General features: G+C 36.9%; 1 protein-coding gene across 1 annotated transcript in view; it reads right to left on the bottom strand.

The window, feature by feature from the left end:
* Positions 1 to 17,029, bottom strand: part of ATRNL1 (attractin like 1) — a 723,131-nt gene that overhangs the window by 389,265 nt on the left and 316,837 nt on the right. The window lies entirely within an intron of this gene.

The following is a 17,029-nucleotide window of genomic DNA, read 5'->3' as shown; positions in this document are numbered from 1 at the left end:
CAATGCTCAGAAAGTTCAAAATAAATTACTTATAGTCACAAAGGGAGTAAGTGGTAGAGTCAAAATTCAAATCCAGTTTTGTAAGCCTCAAACTCTCTCCTCCCCAACTGTTGAGACTCTGATCTTGCACACAATCTCACAATAGTTTTATTTCCATTTTCATTCTCTAATCTGTTACCCAGTATCAAAATAAAGTAGATAAAAAAAGAAGAAAGCCTGTGATCCTAACCTTCTTAACCAGTAAGTTGTCTTTTGTTTTTTAATAATTATCTCTCCCCTAATATTTGCAAACTTTTTATTTCATCTTAATTTAGGTTTCCAAAAGTGCCCAAGTCCCATATCTCCTGAAAAATAAAACGACAACCTATTCTATTGACCCTATTGTTCCCTCTAGTTTATCAAGAGTAATCAATGTAGCCACCTCCACGTCAATTTCCTCATAACCTAGTCCTGTTTGACTCCTCGCAATGTGGCATCTGGCTTATACACTAACAAAGTTGTTAGTATCAATAAGGATCAATGTTTATAAAATATTCAGCATTTTAGAGGATATTTCCTCACTGTGACTTTCTACATATTAAATAAACTGGTCTTTTCTCTATTAACAGACTTTCACTTTTCAATTGACAATACTAGCCATCCATTCTTTAAAACTCTTTCCTAATATTTTCTTTCTTAATATTTCCTTTTTTAAAATTTTTATTTAAATTCCAGTTAGTTAACATATACTGTAATACTAGTTTCGGGTGTACAATTTATTAATTCAACACTTACATACAACACCCGGGGCTCATCACAGCAAGTGCACTCCTTAAACCCCATCATCTATTTAACCCAACTCTGTCCCCACCCCCCTTCCCTCTGGTCACCATAGTTTGTTCTCTATAGTTAAGAGTCTGTTCTCGGTTTGCCTCTCTCTTTTTTCCCCTATGATTATTTGTTTTGTTTCTTAAATTCTACATATGAGTGAAATCATATGATAGTTGTCATTCTCTGATTGAGTTATTTCCCTTAGCATAATACTCTCTAGATCCATACACATCATTGCAAATGGCAAGATTTCATTCATAGCTAATATTCTATTATGTATGTATATATGTATGTATGTATATGCACATACATATACCACATCTTCTTTATCCATTCATCAGTCAATGGACATTTGTGCTCTTTCCATAATTTGGCTATTGTAGGTAATGTTGTTGTGTAAACATCTGTGCATGTATCCCTTCAAATTAGTATTTTTGCATTCTTTGGGTAAATACCTAGTAAAGGAATTGCTTGTTCATAGGGTAGCTCTATCTTTAACTTTCTGAGGAACCTTGATACTGTTTTCCACAGAGCCTGTAGCACGCTTTGCATTCCCACCAACAGTATAAGAGGGTTCTCACTTCTTCACACCCTCACCAACATTTGTTGCTTTTTGTGTTGTTAATTTTAGGCAATCTGATGGGTGTGAGGTGATATCTCACTGTAATTTTGATTTGTATTTCTGTGATGATGAATGCTATTGAGCATCTTTTCATGTATCTGTTAGCCACCATTTAAATATTCTTTGGAAAAATATCCATTCACGTCTTCTGCCCATTTTTAAATTTGATTATTTGTTGTTTGGGTGTTGAGTTGTATCAGATCCTTTGTATATTTTGGATACTAACCCTTTATCAGATATGTCATTTGCAAATATCTTCTCCTATGCAGTAGGTTTTTATTTCCTTCACTGTGCAGAACCTTTTTATTTTGATGAAATCCCAATAGTTTATTTTTACTTTTGTTTCCTTTGCCTCAGGAGACATATCTAGTAAGAAATTGCTATGGCCAGTGTCAAAGAGGTTACTGCCTGTGTTGTCCTCTAGCATTTTGATGGTTTCCTGTCTCACATTTAGGTCTTTAATCCATTTTGAATTTACTTTTGTGTTTCTGTATGAAAGTGGTCCAGTTTCATTCTTCTGCATGTTGCTGTCCAGTTTTCCCAGCACAATTTGTTAAAGAGACCCTTTTTCCCTTGGATATTCTTTCCTGTTTTGTCAAAGATTAACTAACCACATAGTTGTGGGTTCATTTCAGGGTTTTCTATTCTGCTCCATTGATCTATGTGTTTATTTTTGTGCCAGTACACTACAGCTTTGTAATATAACTTGAAGTATGGAATTGTGATGCCTCTAGCTTTGCTTTTCTTTTTCAAGGTTGCTTTGGCTATCTGGGGTCTTTTGTGATTCCACGCAAATTTTAGGACTGTTTGATGTAGCTCTGTGAAAAATGCTGTTGGTATTTTGATAGGAATTGCATTAAATGTGTAGATTGCTTTGGGTAATATAGACACTTTAACAATATTTGTTCTTCCAATCCATGAGCATGGGATGTTTTTCCATTTCTTTGTGTCATCTTCAATTTCTTTTGTAAGTTTTTCCTATTTTTCAGAGTACAGGTTTATTACCTCTTTGGTTAGGTTTATTCCCCGGTATCTTATGGTTTTGGTACAATTGTAACTGGGATGGATTCCTTGATTTCTCTTTCTGCTGCTTTATTTTGGTGTATAGAAATGCCACAGATTTCTGTATATTGATTTTGCATCCTACAACTTTATTGAATTTGTGTATCAGTTCCAGAAGATTTTTGGTGGCATCTTCAGGGTTTTCTATATGGAATATCATGTCATCTGCAAACAGTCAAAGTCTGACTTCTTCCTTGCCGATTTGGATGCCTCGTATTTCTTTTTGTTGTCTGATTGCTGTGGCTAGGACTTCCAATACTATATTAAATAACAATGGTGAGAGTGGACACCCTTGTTTTGTTCCTGACTGTAGAGGAAAAGCTCTCAGTTTTTCCCCATTGAGGATGATATTAGCTACGTGTGTTTCATATACAGCCTTTATGATGTTGAGGAATGGTCCCTCTATCCCTACTTTGTTGAGGGTTTTCATCATGAAAGGATGCTGTACTTAGTCAAATGCTTTTTCTGCATCTATTGAAAGGATCGTAGGGTTCTTATCTTTTCTTTAATTAATGTGGTGTATCACATTGATTTGTGAATACTGAACCACATCTTCAGCCTAGGAGTAAATCCCATTTGATCATGGTGAATGATTCTTTTAATGTACTTGTTAGATTTGGTTTGCTAGTATTATATTGAGAATTTTGGCACCCGCGTTCATCAGAGATATTGGTTTATAGTTCTCTTTTTTTTTTGTGGTGTCTTTGTCTAGTTTTGGTATCAGGGTAATGCTGGCCTCATAAAATGAATTTGGAAATTTTCCTTCCTTTTCTATTTTTTGGAATAGTTTGAGGAGATTAGGTATTAACTGTTTTTAAAATGTCTGGTTAAATTTGCCTATGAAGCCATCAGGCCCTGGACTTTTGATTGTTGAAAGATCTTTTTTTATTACTGATTCAATTTCTTTGTTGATTATTGGTATGTTCAAGTTTTCTATTTCATCCTATTTCAGTTTTGGTAGTTTATATGTTTCTAGGAATTAATCCATTTCTTCCAGGTTGTTCAGTTTGTTGGCATATAGTTTTTCATAATAGTCTCTCATCATTGTTTGTATCTGTGATGTTGGTTGTTATTTCTCCTCTCTCATTTGTGACTTTATTTATTTGGGTCCTTTCTCTTTTCTTTTTGATAAGACTTGCTGTGGGGGGTTATCAATTTTATTACTTTCCCAAAGAAATTCCTTTATTTTCTTGGTTTCCCTTCATCCTTCCTGACTTACTACAAGGTCAATGAGGTAGGATGCACTCCAGGTTCCCTCTTTTAAATTATGAACATTCCCTAAAACCCAGTTCACACCATGCTGTTACCTTCTCTGGCTCTCAGAGAAAATGAGCTCAGTTATCCTCATGGCCCCAACTATAAACCTCAACTGGAATGATTTCCAAACCTATATCATTATACCAACCCAAATGAGAGCATTTTATCATTAAAGGTGATCTAAGAGATTTAATTCAGACACCCGCCCAGGAAAGAAATGCCCAGCACTACTCCGTGATCCTGTCTCTAATCACTCCTCTAAGCTGAGAAGCTGCTGGCTCACTAGTCACTGCATTCTGCATTCTATTTTTAGCTAGCTCAATCTATAACAATGTTCTTCTGTTAAGCTCTTTCTAACTTTTATCAATCAATACTGCTTACTTCTGTCTTCTGATTTACACTGAATCAGTCAATTCCTCTTCTATATGCTAAAGCTTCTTTATATATTTGAAAAAGCCTATATGATTCCCCCTAGTTCACTGGTTCTCAATCAGGAGAGTTTTGTGCTCCAGGGGATATTCAGTAGTGCCTGGAGACATTCTGGTTTCACCATTTGGTGGACATCTAGTGGAATGCTGGTAGATACCTTTCAATACAGAAGTCCAGCCCTGTGCCGGTAACAAAGATTTTCCCAACTCAATATTCCAATTGTGGCTTGAAACCCTGTTCCAGTCTGAATTATTACCATTGTAGTTACACTTCCCTTGTTATACCACAGATTAAAAGTTTAACTGTTACAATATGGTACTAGGAATTAATACTTCAGATAAAGACCAAGGATCCATTTAATGAATTTCAGTCCTATCGATATTCTTAAGCATTTTAACATAAGAGATATATCACCTCCAATCTACTGTGCCTAAACAGAACTCATGAAAAACATTCATAATGATTTTAAAAAACTAACATCCATCCAAGCACTATGTTATGTGTTTTACCCGCATTATTTAATTACCACAATCACACATGATATACCATATATACTGTTATGTACTTATTTCAAAGATAAGAGAGCTGAGTCATAGAGAATTAAGTAAGTCACCTAAAGTGACAAAAGTCTTAAATTCCAAGTCCTCCCATTCTGCTGACTTCTTTGTCTTACCACTACTTTTCAGGTAAAATGTAAAAACACATTCAATTTTAAAATCCCTGTGCTGAATCCAACAACAAATCTTACCAAATGTTTCTTTCAGAATATGTTCAATAATAGACAATACTCCACACATCAAAATTCATTTACATTTAATAATTCAATTCAGCTTAAGCACCAAAATGCATTTTTATTTAATAATCTGTAATTCACAATATATCCCCCAAAATAGTTACGTGATAGAGATTCAGTTCAAGATGGTGAAGACTGGTTTAATTTCTCCATGAGAAATCTAAATTCTTTGTGATCTAAATTTCAGGACTCAAATAAAAAGTGTCATCTTTATAACGGTGCACAATGCCAGTATAAAATTTTGTTTATAATTTCACCTTCTTGTGGAGAGGAGATATATACTTTAGGGGTTTGCAGCAAATGCTTTCTATGTTAATTCATATTAGGTTATCAGTAAAAGGCAACAGAAACCATGATGATGCAAATAGGCAAAATCAATAAACAGTTAAAAATATTCTTCTAATAAAATTTTAATAATCTCCGATAAATATTAAAAACCCAGTAAAATATATCTCAATTCCTGGCATGTAGTAGTTGTCATTAAGCTTTTATTAAATGAATGGAATTGGTTCTTTAATTGATTTAAAAATCTATTAATAATTTCTGATATTAGATGTCCTATTAGGCAATTTTATCCTTTATATCAAGGTAACGTTTATAAACGCTTTTGATTTCTAACAAACTAAACTGCAAATAAAAGTTCTAGTTCTTTTTTTAAAATCAACATAAAACAAAACCAGTTTATTAAGAACACTTGCTTTATTAAACAGCAAAAAATTAGAACACCTGAGAAATTTACCCAGTATTGTTGAAATTCATCCTTTTGGGACTATCAGAAAATCCCAGTCCCTACCTAAAATCCTGGTAAGCAGTGCCCTGCACACCACTGTTTTTCCACTGGTTCCCATTATGCCCAATGGACGTTGAGTGAGAAATAAACTTATTCAATAAAGTGACTAAGATTTCTGGGTTTATCTGTTTAATAAGCTTTTCCCTAATATATTTCTTAAGTCAAAGGTCTTAATAGGCAACATCCAGCATTAGCATCTTTTAATCCACTATGTGGCACTTTTGTCAGAGAAAAAACTAGTTTCACTGCTTTCTTTCATATTTTTTATATCATAGCATACAATAGCTCGTATTGCTCCTTGGTACAGATATGTGGGGGGGGGGCATGCAGGAATAAACGGGCTTTCATTTTTTTAATAAAATCTGCCGTATAATAATGCCAGAAGATCTGAAAGGTTCAACACCCTTTAGTAAAATCCTCCTAATGGAAATAGAAAAAAACAGAAAAGAAAAGAAATATTTTAAAAAAGCAAGTACATGAGCTACAGGGATTAAAAAAAAAAAAACAAGGGGAAGCATAGGAACTTAGGGAGAGATATTTCAATAATTTGATTTTAACCTTCATAAAATGGTCATTATGGAATGGATTCTTAATGCAAAAAACCATGGAACTCATTAGGTATTCTCATTTAGCGAAAATTAAAAAGAATTCAAAAAAGTAACACAGTGTGGTATAAGGTTATATTGTAAAGCAGGTTTCTAGTGACAAAGAAATATCCTCTGTGGTAATCTAGTTGGCCAAATGCAAAAAGAGATAATATTGTCACTATTTTATAGCAATTTGAGGTTAATTGATCATAAAATTCAAGTCTTAAATACATATTTTAAAAGATGGTTTGGGCATATTAATCTTTTATTTCACTGAAGAATGTTACAAACTAGGGAATTGTGTTGAAATATAGAAACATATTATTTTAAAAAGTAATTTACCTCCTAATAATTGTTATTCCAGAAAATATCTTTCACGGGTTTTAAAATACCTTCCCAACACTTAGGGATGTCTTTTTTCTTACCAACTAAAATATTAACAAAATAAATTGCTAACTTAGAATGCAATGAAAACTGCATATTTAAAAAATTTATTTGTTTCAGTTATTAGGTTGGCAACCATGAAAAATCAACAAAGCCTAGTGGGTAAAAGTGGAAAAGCAATACATTCATTGCCATAAACTGGTACTTTTTTTTTTGAGGATTGTTAAAGCAAGACTTAACTATGCCTTAGGATGCATTGTCAGTTAAAATTATTTCAAAGGCAAGAGACAGAAATCTATCACAAAGTGGTATGAACAATATTGGGACTAAATGGATTTCATACTCCCTGCTATGAAATAAATTATATTCCCCCAAAATTCCTATGCAGAAGCCCAACATCCAATGTGACTATATTTAGAGATAGATAACTTAGGAGCTAATCAGGTTACATGAGGTCATAAGGGTGGGACCCTGATCCAACAGGATTAGTGTTCTATAAGAAGAGACCCAGAGGGCTCTCTAGCTCTTTTTCCTCCTTCCTTCCTATTTCCCTCCCTCCCTTCCTTCCTCCCTCTCCTTCCGTCCCTCCATTCCTTCCTTTCCCCCCCCTTTCTTCCTCCCTCCCTTCCTACCTTCCTCACTCCCTCCATCCCTCCCTTCCTTTCTTTGCTTTCTCTCTCCCCTTCCTTCACTCCTTCTCTCCCCCTTTCTCTTCTTCCAGTGAGCACACAACGAGGAAAGGCCATATGAGCACACAGCGAGAAAGTGGACATCTGCAAGCCAAGGGGAAGACTACATCAGAAACCAACCATGCCAGCACCCTGATCTTGGATTTTCCAGTCTTCAGAATGGTGAGATAATGAATTTCTGTTCTTTAAGCCACTAGCCTATTGTTTTTGATATGGCAGCATGAACAGGCAGATTTCGGTACTATGAAATAGGTGCTGCTGTAACAAAAACCTATAAATGTGGAAGCAGCTTTGGAACTGAGTAATGGGTAGAGCCTGGGGAGAATTCTGAGGAGCTGAAGAAAGCCTAGATTGCTTTGAAGAGACTGTTTGAAGAAACAGGGATATTAAAGGCAATTCTGGTGAGAGCTCAGAAAGAATCAAGAACAGCTAGAGAGAAAGTCTCTATCTTTTTAGATAATGCATAAACAATCACAAACAGAATGCTGATATACATATGGATGTTAAAAACCATTCTGGTGAAGTCTCAGATGGAAATGAGAAACAGGTTAATGGAAACTGGAAGAAAGGCCATCCCTGTTATTTTTTTTTAAAGATTTATTTATTTAAGAAAAAGAGAGAGTGCAAGCACATGAACATGGGAGAGGGGCAGGGCAGGGAGAGGGAGAGAGAAGAGAGAGGAAGAGAGAGAATCTCCAGCAGACTCCCTACTGAGCGAAGAGCCCCAGGTGGGGCTGAATCCCAGGACCCTGAGATCATGACCTGAGCCGAAATCAAGAGTCAGACGTTCAACCAACTGAGTCACCCGGGAGCCCTGTGGCCACCCCTGTTATAAAATGGCAAAGAACTTGGCTGGATTGTGTTCTAGGGTTTTGTGAAAGGTAGAACTTGCAAGCTATATAACTAAATTTAGCAGTGAATATTTCTGAGCAAAGTATTGAAGATGTAGCTTTGGACCTTATTCCGGCTTAGAGCAAAATGCAAGAGGAGAGATGAATTGAAGAAGGAATCCTTTAGAAAAAAAGGAACCAGAACCCGGAGGTCTGGAAAATTGTCAGCCTATCCATATTGCAAAAGCTGAGAAATCATGTTCCGAAAATAACATGAAGGGTGTGGCTGAGCAAAGATATATAAAGAGGAGATCAGGGGTATGATGCAGGGACTTAATCAGCCATCACCACAGAACGAGGAATAGAGATGAAATTATACCAGCAGAGACACTGTGAGGTTAAACTAAAGGGGAGAGAGAAAGCAAGACAAAATGAAAAAAGGCTGTCAGGCTTCTTGGATTCTTCAGGATGGGACCAGTTAGGAACATGCTTTATCCTTTAAGAAAAGGGAGTGACCCTGAAGTTAAGTCAGAGATCTTCAGGACAAGACTGGTTCTACCTATGGTTTGGGGGGACCAAGATGCCACTACCCAGTGTCTTGGGGACAAAGCTGCAGCACAGTCCTGCAAGGTCAGGGCCACCTCACCATGCTAGAAGGGCAGGGGCACTCTGTAGAGCTGTGTGGTGATGATGCCACCCCAGGGGACCTGGAGGTGCACTGAACCAAAAAGGATTGTTTTCAAACCTTTAAGATCTGACGGAATTTGCCTTGCTAAGTTTTAGACTTGCTTGGGACCAGTTACCTCTTTCTTCTTCAGATATCTATCTCCCTTATGAATTGGAAATATCTATCCTATTCCTGCACGGCCATGGTATTTTGGAATCGTATAAGTTGTCTGGTTTCACAGTTCTCACGTAGAGAAAAATGTTGCCTCAGGATGAATTGTGTTCTAATTCTCACCCATATCTGATCTAGATGGTGTTTAGATGAGACTTTAGATGAGAGTTGATACTGGAATGAGTTAAGGCTTTTGAGATTGTTGGGATAGAATGAATGCATTTTGTATGATTATGAGAGGCCAGAGGCAGAATGCAATGGATGAATTATGTTCCTCCAAAATTTGTATGTTGAAACCCTAACCCCAAATGTGATTATATTTGAAAATAAGGACTTTGGGTTGTAATTAAGGTGAAATGAGTTCATGAGGGTGGAACCCTGAGCCAACAGAATTAGTGTCCTTATAAAAAGAGACGTCAGAGAGCTTGCACTCTCTTTCAATGTACATGCACTGAGGAAAGATGATATGAACACACAACAAAAAGGCAACCATCTGCAAATCAAGAATTCTCACACCAGAAACCAACAATGCTGGCACTCAAATCTTGGACTCCCCAGCCTGCAGGACTGTAAGATTTAAAAATTTCTGTTATTAAAGCTATTCAGTCTGTGGTATGACAACCCAAGCAGACTAAGACACTCCCCAAAGTCAAAAGGAAGAATAACGCCCAAGTTTGGATGGATCAGCACCCTAGCTACATTGTTCTCTGATTTTCTGAACTATATAGTCAACTGTGCATCAGCTCTGTCCTCAGGCTTGTTTCCCTCTTAGGAACAAAAATGGATGCAGGAATTCCAGGACTCATATTACATACCATTACACATGCCCACTCATCACCTGTACTTGGCTATTGAAGGCTATGTACTAACTGTCTTTAGCCCATCCCTGAAGCTAGTAAGGGATCAACCCCACCCAAATCAAATCATTGTTGTATAGCCATATGTAAGGAGTTAAATGAAGGCTGAGAAATAATCCATAAATCAATTTCAGATTATCATTCATGTAAAATTCATAGGAAAATACCAAAATGAACCTCCTCCAAACTGCTACATTTACAAATCTACAAAGCATAGGAAAAGAGGCAAAAGTCACGAAGAAAAAGGAGACATAATTCTAATAGAAGAGAAATTCTGGAATATTATTCAGCTTGAAAAGGAGGGCAGTTATATGTTACAGTAGGGATGAATCTTGAGAACATTATGCTAAGGGAAATAAGTTAGCCACAAAAGGAAAAATACTATATGACACCATTTACATAATGTACTAGAGTACCCAAAATTACAGAGACAGAAGGCCAAATGACAATTGTCAGGGGTTGGGGAAAGGGGGATGGGAAATTATTATTTAATGGCATGGAGTTTCAGTTTTGTAAGATAAAAAGTTCTGGACATGGATAGTGGTGATGGTTACATAATAATATGAATGTATTTAATATCACTGAACTATTCCCTTAAAAATGGTTAAGATGGCACATTTTATGTGTGTTTTATCTTAATAAAAAAGTTGAAGGAAAAACACAATAATTCATAAGAAAAATTTAATAATTCTAACTTGTTTGCACCTAAAGCCATAATAATAAAATGAAAAAATATTAAGACAAAGTTGACAAATGCAAAAGTAATAGAGTGACACAGTAATAAATCTCACTTAATAATATGTAGATGAAACATGAACACTGAAAAAGAACATACAGGAAAAACTAATAAGTTTTATCTAATGGGCCATCCATAAAATCCTGAACCCAATGATCTAAGAAACTCTATTTTTATCAAATAGGGGGAACATTTACAAATGTTGAGCATATATTTAACAACAGAAAAAAATTCAACAAATACCAAAATATCATAAAGATCTTTTACTGACTGAAGAAAAGCCAATAAAAAAGAGACACTGAAAAAATCCTACATATTTAGAAATTCAAAAATAGACTTCTAAATGATTCATGTGGAAATCATAAACAGAATTAGAAAATATTTTGACTTGCAGGATGATAAAATTCTATATATTGAACTCCATGGAATTCAGCTGAAACAGAATTTTTTTAAAAAACTGTTACTCCTAAATGCATATATTAGAGCCATATAGCTAGAAATTAATAAGCCTGCTTACATTTTTAAATCAAAAATTTGGAAAATAATAGAGCAAATTAAAAAAAGTGAAGTAAAAGCAGAAAATAATGAATTAGAAAACAAAAAACAATGGAATGAAGCCATGAAATCTGGCTTTTAAAAGGACTCCCAATATTGTCAAAGCTCTTACATGGCTTATCAAGAAAAAAATGAAATAGGAAAAGAGGCAAAATTCACAAAGAAAAAGGAGACACAATTCCAATATAAGAGAAATTCTGGAATATTTATATTGGAAAATATATGGCCATAAATTTTAAAAACAAGATAAGATGGACAATTTCCTAAAGAAAATCGTCACCTATGTCATGGAAAAATAGAAAACCTGAGATGTAAATATTAATGAAATTTCATGAGAAACTGAAAAATCTACCCACAAAAAAATCAAATCATAGGAAAGCAAATTTAAAAGCCTTATCAAATTCATATGGTTTATTTATTTATTTATTTAATTTTGGGGCAGCAGAGCAAGATTTATTTTTTTATTTTTTTTTCTTTTAAAGATTTTATTTATTCATTCAACAGAGATAGAGACAGCCAGCGAGAGAGGGAACACAAGCAGGGGGAGAGGGAGAGGAAGAAGCAGGCTCACAGCAGAGGAGTCTGATGTGGGGCTCGATCCCACAATGCCGGGATCATGCCCTGAGCCGAAGGCAGACGCTCAACCGCTGTGCCACCCAGGCGCCCCATCAGAGCAAGATTTATTGAGCGATAGCTAAGTGATAGTACAAAGCCCCCGAGGAGGAAGGGGACCCGAGAGGGTTGCCCTCATATGGTATTATAGGGCAGTTCTACCAAACCTTCAAGCAACAAACAAATCTATCATGCCAACCATTAAGATTTGCCTCACTGATCACTGACTACAGAGAGCACAATTAATCAAGGGCCCCAGCCACTGCACTCTGAAATCCATCGCTGTGTTCATGTGAATGCCACACTTCCCAAGGGCTGTCTCTAGCCAATGACTGAACATGGCAGGCATGGCAAAGTAGGCCTGATCTTGGGAGATGCAGAACTCCTGGAGGAGTGCACTGAAATCTCAGGCTTTCACTCAACTTCCCTTTGTTCCTGCTCTGCTTCATAGAGGTCAGATCAGCACTATGGTGTAAAAGACCTCTAACCTTCTCCTCTGCTCTTTCCTTTGCAGTTTTCCCTAATACATTTATTGCATGTTTAATCCCATCTTGTCTGCTTCTCCGAGGACTTGTAGTCTGGGTAATCATGAGGTTATAAAAAAGGAATTTGGAACTGGCTCACTTATTCCCTGGCAGGCTAAAAGAACACTATCAGTGTTGGCAGTGGGGCAGGGACAGTGCCCTGGAAGAACGCTGCAATTGCTAAAGCTTTCGCCAGTGGGGACCTAGGGAAATCGCCTTCAAAAGAGACTGGGTTGGCTGATTACTGCTACGTTGCATTAATACCTGCAGTGTGATAATGAGAGACTACGGGCAGTAATAAACATTAGTAACTAAACATAAAAGCTAGAGAGTCCCTTTTGTAGCGTTAACTAAGGCCCTTATCTTTGACATTGGAAAAGCCAATATGGATGAGCACCAGGCTGATGATCTAATTGTTAGAGTTGCAGAGCCCTAGGTTTTCAAAGACTCAGCCAGAGCAGTTCTCTCATGCACAGACAAGGGCCATGGTTGGGAAAAACTAGCCCTTAAATATGGAATAGGAGTATTTAGAATGGGATATCGAGAAGAGGGCTTCTGAGTATGCTTCCGTTGGCTCTACGACTTCCTTCCCTAGTAACAGAGACAACAGACATGCCCCTAATGAGCTGCCACCACCTCCTCTCCTGCTTGCCAGACTGATCAGTAGGGTTTATTTTTTTTAAGATTTTATGTATTTATTTATTTGACAGAGAGAGAGAGAGAGAGAGAGAGACAGAGAATGCACACGAGTAGGGGGAGGAGCAGAGGGAGAGGGACAGACTCCACACCAAGCACAGAGAGTGAAGCAGGCCTGATCTCACGGCCCTAAAATCATGACCTGAGCAAAAATCAAGTTGGATGCTTAACCAACTGAGCCACCCAGGCACCCCATAACTAGGATTTAATGACAGCATAATACATCCTGGTCTCATAAGAAAGGGAAGATATTATATACTTGAAAGAGCTGTAAGAATAAGCTAGAATGTACTGGCAGGAACCAGGGGAGTATGACAGGAATTGGATTTTGGTGGTGTTTGATCAAGAAGGGTGCAGGTAGGGCGCCTGGGTGGCTCCATCGTTAAGCGTCTGCCTTCGGCTCAGGGCGTGATCCTGGCATTCTGGAATTGAGCCCCACATCAGGCTCCTCTGCTGGGAGCCTGCTTCTTCCTGTCCCGCTCCCCCTGCTTGTGTTCCCTCTCTCTCTGCCTGTCTCTCTCTCTGTCAAATAAATAAATAAAATCTTANCTTAAAAAAAAAAAAAAAAAAGAAGGGTGGCAGGTAAGACTGGATAAGCAAGAATTCATGAATTTTGGTGCAGGAGATATAATACACTACTGAGGACTCATGAGGATGGCATGGGGTAACCTTGCTGCTGGAGTGATTCCTGGAAGTCTGGAAAAAGCAATGGCCAGTTGAAAGTGTAATGGAAATGCCTGAGTTGCCCAAGCAGATGGAAGAGAAAGGAATAAAGAAGCCAACAGAGGGAATATGCTAGAATGGGTACACTATGTAAGGCCAAAAGAACTACCAGTAGATTATGTTCCATGGGACATCATTCACCAAGGCCACTAGAGAAGGAATGTGCTGATGAGAGGGGGCATCAGCTTCACTAAGAGGTTCAGACCAGAGCTAACAAGAGGAGAGGCAGTAATAGGAGTAGATAATAAGTAAGGGAACCCTAAGTTAAAGATGCCAGGTGTCAGGGCTTAACTGACAAAATCCAGGGCCCACAATTACCACATGATCAATAAGACTATTGGAGTAGACAAGGGGATTTGCCCACAAAGAGCTATGGAGATGATTAATAATGCATGGCATCCTCAGAGGTCAAATAGGTGAGCAGCCAACAATGATGCTATTTAACATTTACTTTTATTTTAAGTAAGAATGAGGAAACAACAGGCTGAGAATTGTTGCCCCAATAGAAAAACCATGACCCTCTGCTCAGTTCCCAGGGGAGCTAATTTACAAATCCAGAACCCCATTGACTGAACAAGTGGCTGGGTCCATAGTAGAAAGGACATCTTGAAACATCTTGAAAAGTGTGTAAATGGTCCTAAAGGGGATCTTTGTATGATCCCTATCCATATTTGTATATATTTGGGTATATATACAGGCATACACATGGTTATATATACAGTACAAGAGAAATAAGTAGATATTTTAATCAATATTAGATACTATGTAAGAGATGACACAGATACTCAAGGACTAAAATGTCCTAATGGCCCCTTGTTAGATTTGGGGTGTCTTCAGGAGTCATGTTACAAATTTTTGCTAAATTCTGGCTCACTGTGGACCAACCATGTCTTTGGATCCAAGCAGTGATTATTTCCCCAGTTCTTAAATATATACTTAGAATTTATGTACAAGGTGGTTAGAGTAACCTCTACATTGTGTCCCTGGCCTGTGGGGTAAGATCTATCACAGTGGGAAAGACCAAGAGGCAACCTCTAAAACTACCCTCCATCTGGTTAAGACGGTAAATTAAAAGCATTGTCATCCCAGTGGGGTAGTGAAAATACAAACCACCATTAAAATTCTAAAAGGTGCAAGGGCAGTGGTCCCTACTATATCTCCCTTCAGTTTACCAGGCTTAACTTTTCAGATTCACACAGACTTTTCTACTTTACATACCAGACAAAAACATTTATTTTTAAAATAAAATAAATTCCAGTTTTCTAATAATTTATTATATTACAGACTCTCACAACAACGAAGTCTTTTAATTCTATATATGAAAGGACTGAGATTTTCACCTACTAACTATGAGCTACTTATGATGGTATAGAAAGCTAAGATCAGAGCCAGGCTATGCCTATAAATGATCTCCCTTGTACTTGCCCGGTCATGTTTACCCCAGACTATGCCCAACATAGAGGTAAAAACTGACAGAGTTTGTGAACCAGCCTCCATCAAATCATGGCTAAACGGAAAAGCTGACACATTCACCTCTGCTATATCCGTTAGAAACAGCAATAGCAGTGCTAGTGGCCTGACTGAAGGATGTCCATAAATGGTGACCTGCTTAAAACCCTCTTTTAAGATTTACCAGTGGATTTATTTAAAAAAAAAAAACACAAAACTTTAAAATATTCTATCCATGTTTTTTCTTAACAATGAGATAATTTTAAAACTAATTTACATTTCACTACGGAGAGAAATTTAAATGACAAAAAGCACATCAAATATATTTTATCTCACACAACAGGTAGAATATTTTATTTCACTTTGTCCATGATGACAACATAATAAATAGGATCATCTCTAAGACATGGTACACAACACCAGCTTTCTTTTACTTAATAAAAAAAAAAGCTATTGAACTTAAATATGCATAGAAATCAAAGCTTAAAATAAAACCCTAAACATTTAATAATTTACATATTATTCAACTTTGTGAATTTTTACAGAGTTGAACTTTTCAGTATATTTCCATCCCCACTCTTCTGCATCAAAAAACCCAGTTTTATGTTGATGCTTTAATAATGCTTGTTCAATTTTAACTTCTAATGCTTTACAAAAACATACTAGAACCTCATAAATAGCCTTAAAATCCATTTATGCTCAGAAGTATAGTCATCAAACATTAAATCTATTTAAGATGTTTCCTCATTTCATTTTTAAGCAACAAATTTAAAGTATGCAACACGTTAGTGATAAATGTGTTTACAGCATTAAATTCTGGAAATCACAACTTTTAAAGGGACATAGACAAACATGGCTGTTTTCAGAGCAAAGTGACCAACAAGACAAAGATTTCAACAACAGAAGTGGATAAAGAGACAGGGAATTATGTAAATTGGAAAAAAGAGTTTAGAAAACTGAAGGGCTATAAATGGAGATGAGAGATGAGACTTGCTCTGTGTTGGACCATACGGATGAATGAGAAGTGGTGTTATGGGGAGACAGATTTCATCTCAATTACAAAGAACAATTAGTTATCTGAAGATAAAAAATGCTATCTCAGGAGATGGCACAATTTCATCATTAAAGGCATTCGGGCATAAGCTAGATGAGGGGTTGGGCAAATTATGTCCACAGGCAGAACTCAGCCCACCAGCTGTTTTTGTAATAAAGGTTCACTGGAAAAGAGCCACTCCCATTTGTTTCCTTATTGGCTCTATCTGCTTTGATACTTCAGCAGCAGGTTTGCATACATGCAACAGAGATGGTACAGCCCACAATCCTGAAATATTTCCTATCTGGCCCTTTACAGAAAATATTTGCTGACCCCTGTGGGGAAGGTATTAGGAATTCAAGCATTGTATGGGTGTCTGGACAAGATAACCAATAATGGTTACTTTGGCGTTTAAGAAGGTGCTTGGCATATCATCTACGTCAAGGATTGGGTTGTACAGGTTTCTTCACTTAGTATAAAGTAACCCAGCCAACTTGGTGAGTGGAGTTCAAAATTCACACTGCACTCTGTAAAGCTGTGTGCCATGATATAGGACTATGTCCACCAAAAGAAGGACACACATTTGTCTAATTTGCATGAAGGCACCCAGTGGACTGGCACAACATGTACACACAATAATCATATTAACAAAAATAACATCCCTTCCTATCCAGATAATCTAAGATGCCATAACACAGATAGCCTATCCCTAACTCACTTCTCCCAATCCAATATTTCTTTATTTACATCCCA

This window comes from Ailuropoda melanoleuca, chromosome 6 (assembly GCF_002007445.2).
Source record: "Ailuropoda melanoleuca isolate Jingjing chromosome 6, ASM200744v2, whole genome shotgun sequence".
Classification (NCBI taxonomy): Eukaryota; Metazoa; Chordata; class Mammalia; order Carnivora; family Ursidae; genus Ailuropoda; species Ailuropoda melanoleuca.
The sequence above is the reverse complement of the archived record's forward strand: the minus strand, read 5'-3'. Positions and strand labels throughout refer to the sequence as shown.